The sequence below is a fragment of the Fukomys damarensis genome, unplaced genomic scaffold (assembly GCF_012274545.1).
Source record: "Fukomys damarensis isolate Sample0158 unplaced genomic scaffold, DMR_v1.0_HiC HiC_scaffold_11, whole genome shotgun sequence".
Lineage (NCBI taxonomy): Eukaryota > Metazoa > Chordata > Mammalia > Rodentia > Bathyergidae > Fukomys > Fukomys damarensis.
In genome coordinates, this window is record NW_022900923.1 from 46,774,086 (window position 1) to 46,777,544 (window position 3,459).

Sequence of the window (3,459 nt, forward strand, 5' to 3'; positions counted from 1 at the left end):
TGAAGGGAGGCTGGGAGCACAGGGCTGGAGCTCGGCTGCATCCTCTGGCCTCTCCACACGGAGCTGCCCCCTTCCCGGCCTCGGGAAGGCATGACTGCGACACACAGCAGGAGCAACCACTGTCCACGGCCAGGCTAAGCAAGGTGCCAGTGGAGACCAGTCCACCCCACGAGAGGCCTGTGGATCCCTCCAGGTCATGACAGAGCCCGATTCCTGCTGGAGGAGCAGATGGCTGCTTTCAGGCTGTGATGTATGAAACTGTCTTCCGACACCCGGGCATCTCCAGGAGACGAACACTCATATGGCGAGAGGCGTAGGACCTAGGTCCTGCTGAGGGGCAGCGGTCCGTGCCTCCTGGCCTGCTCCCCGGATGTTCGGTCACAAGCCTGCCACACGGGCCCGCTGCAAGGCTCTGCAGAGGCTGCAAACCCTCTCACGCTCTTGGACGGTCCCCATCTCAAAGGGACAGTTAGAGGCGGGGCAGGGACCATCACTCCTGCTCTGCAGATGAGCTGATTGAGGCCGGCACAGCTAAGCAGGGGGCACAGTGCTGCCTCCCTGACTCCTGTGTGTGGCCCTCAGCCACTAATGGGCTCCGGGGATGCTCGTCCCCTCCTCCGTGAGCTGCACGAGGCAACCCTTAAGCAGCACACGAGTTCCAGCTTTTACTGCAGCAGGAGTGACGTGCTTACTCTTAAATGTGGGTTTGCACCTAAAATAAACTGCAGGCCGCAACAAAAAGCACTCCTCCTTGATCGTTCTGTGCGCAGAAATAACCGAGGCCTGGGATGGGGACCGGCGGGCACCTCTGTGCTGTCTCAGGGCCTACGCGGCCGGGCCTGGTTCTGGCCACCGGATGAGCTGCACAGGATGTCCCCAGGGCACTACGAGCATGGCAGGACCGTGACTGCCGGAGCAGGCCGCTGGTGGTGCCCTACACACATGCAAACAGTGTGCTCCAGAGCACGCCAGATGACCAGCCTGCGTTCCCAGAGGTGTGCGCGCTGAGGAACCCTGGCTCCCCTGGCTGCTGACAGGTGCTAAAAGAGGAAAGCTTCACCACTGCTAAGGCTGGGAATGCCGCGTTACACAACCTCAGAGACTTTAGTGAGCTACCACGGGTCATGGGCCTCTAAGAGATTTGCCAGGGAGACGGCAAAGCCACTGGCCCTCCAGGAGCTGCAATCCCACAGACTTTGGGCATGCGAATCAGTCCAGCTGTCTTTCCTCTAAGAGGCTGTAAACTCAGAGTCACGGAGTGGCTCTTGGAGCCAGAGCTCCGCTGCTTTCTCGTGTCCTCCAGTCCACCAGGGTTCAGGAAATTTGATCCAGACACAGACCTCCCCCTGGAGGTCTCCCCCCATGGTCATCCAAAAGGTGCCGATTTCTGGGAGCCTGGCTGGGAGGAGGAGCAGAATCTTACTGAAGCCCATCCTGCCAACCTCCCTACCGGGACACCGACTTGGGGAACGGGAGGCCGAGGGCCTGGTGCAGAGTGGGAGGCAGTCCAGCCTGATCCTTAGGACAGCACGGAGCCAGGCCAGCTCTGGAACTCAGGGACGCCGCCCCTGGCCTAAGTGGTGACTCTCGCCCCCAACGGGAGCATCACAGAGGTGCGGAGGCCCCTCCACGGCAGGGCTGTAGGAATGCAGCGCGGCCCCTGCCAGCCTTGGTTTGTCCTGGGCTGACTGGGGCGGCTACTGGACAAATACACTGCCTCGTACTCACTCAGGACCAGACACACTGGACGCCTTTGGGTTCTAAGGTGACACTCACAAGACCCTGGGATGCTGTAACAGGAGAGCAACCCAGTTCCTGGAATAAGCCCCTCAGAGCAGGCTCCTCTTGGCTCTGGTGGGGCGCCATGTTACAGGGGGGCAGGAGTGAGTGTCCAGGCAGCCAGGCCTCATGAGGGGGTACAGACTGAACTACGTGATGGCCACAGAGGCCTAGCGGACATGACGCTGCTGAGCTCTCCGGACTCGGGGGCCCAGGACCAGTGGAGCCTGGCAGGAGAGGGGAGGGAAGTGTGGAGGAGCCTGTGGGCCACCAGCCTCCCGCCCAGCCATCACCATCACCTCGTTAGTGCCTGGCGCTGCCACCAGGACCTGCGGGCCGCAAAAGCGGGGACAGTGCTGTCCTCAGGAGCTCACCCAAAGCACACGGCCTGCCCTTCAGGGAGAGCCATCCCCTCCGCAGGTCCCACCCAGCTGCAGCCCCCAGCGGCCAGGAGACCACCAGGAACCCTGGCGGGGCACTAGGGAGGCGAGGGAAGCAGAGCTGCTTTCCGGTGAGGCCCTGGCCCCAGACAGCAGTGGGGCACTTCAGACTGCGAGGCCACACGGAGGCCACGGGGAGGGCAGGTCACTGGGATGCCGGGCTCGGGCAGGGGGGCCAGGGCACTGATCCCACCCGGGCGCCACTCCGCTCCCCAGCCGTCCCGCCCTCTGGGCTGTGCCAGGGCGGAGCCTCCAGCCAGGGCCTCACGGAGGGCCTGCCAGTAACAGTCAGAAGGCACCAACCGGCCTCTGTGAGCAGCCCTGACCAGCCTCAACTGATGTGGGTCCCGGCCCCGGGTCCAGATGGCCACCAACCTCACAGCGCGAGGCCTTTCCAGCCAGCCTGCCGGTCTCAGGACCAGCCCTGTCTCCTGACGTCTGGATTTGGTGCCGGGGTCAGGGAGGACCTCAGCAACCGCCTGTTGAAGGGAGCAGAGCTTCTGGACAACCTGAGACTCAGTCCTACTTCCCAGAGGTCTGTGAGGCCCAGTGCTCACAGCTCAGAAGTCGCTGCCAGAAGCAGGGTGAGCCCAGAGCACCCAGAGCACCCAGAGCGAATGGGAGCCACTGCAGATTAAGTTTCTCCAGAGGAGTTTTCTTCTGCTCTGAAGAGACCTAGGCTGCAGAAATTAAGAGAGGAAGAAGGAGAGGGTTTTCGTGGAAAGAAGGAGGATGCAGCCAGAGAACAGGGCCACCCTCCGGAAGCTCCTGGAACTCTCCACACCAGTGTGAGATGAAGAGCCAGGAACAGCTGGGAAGCTGAGGCAGGAAGATCTCATTTGACCCCAGCTTAGGCATTACAGCCCCTCAGCAAGACCCTGTCTCAAAAATAAAATATAAAAAGGGACTGAGATGCAGATCAATGCGAAGGCCCTGGGTTCAATCCCCAGGGCCAGAAAAAGAGTCACTGGCAGGTGTGTTGTTCAGACCCAGCTCCTGAGCCTTCCAAAAGGCGCTCGTGATGAAGCTAAGTGGTTAGGATTCCTGTGTGGGAGGCGGTGGGTGGGAAAGATGTTTTCTACGGCCTCGCCTCGGCTAAGAATACTGTCTTTAAAGCTATTTAAGAGAGATGGGGCAGAAGGAACAGCGAGTACAGATCCGCCAGCGCCCGGCGGTGGGCCGCAGAGAGCAGCGCCGTCCCGAGGGGCCCCGGCAGGGGGAGCCCGCGTGCTGAGTCCGC

The 3,459-nt window shown here is 61.6% G+C and overlaps 1 protein-coding gene across 1 annotated transcript in view; it reads left to right on the forward strand.

Annotated features, from left to right (window-relative positions):
* The window catches only part of Camk1g (calcium/calmodulin dependent protein kinase IG), a 21,648-nt gene that overhangs the window by 2,490 nt on the left and 15,699 nt on the right, over positions 1 to 3,459 (forward strand). The window lies entirely within an intron of this gene.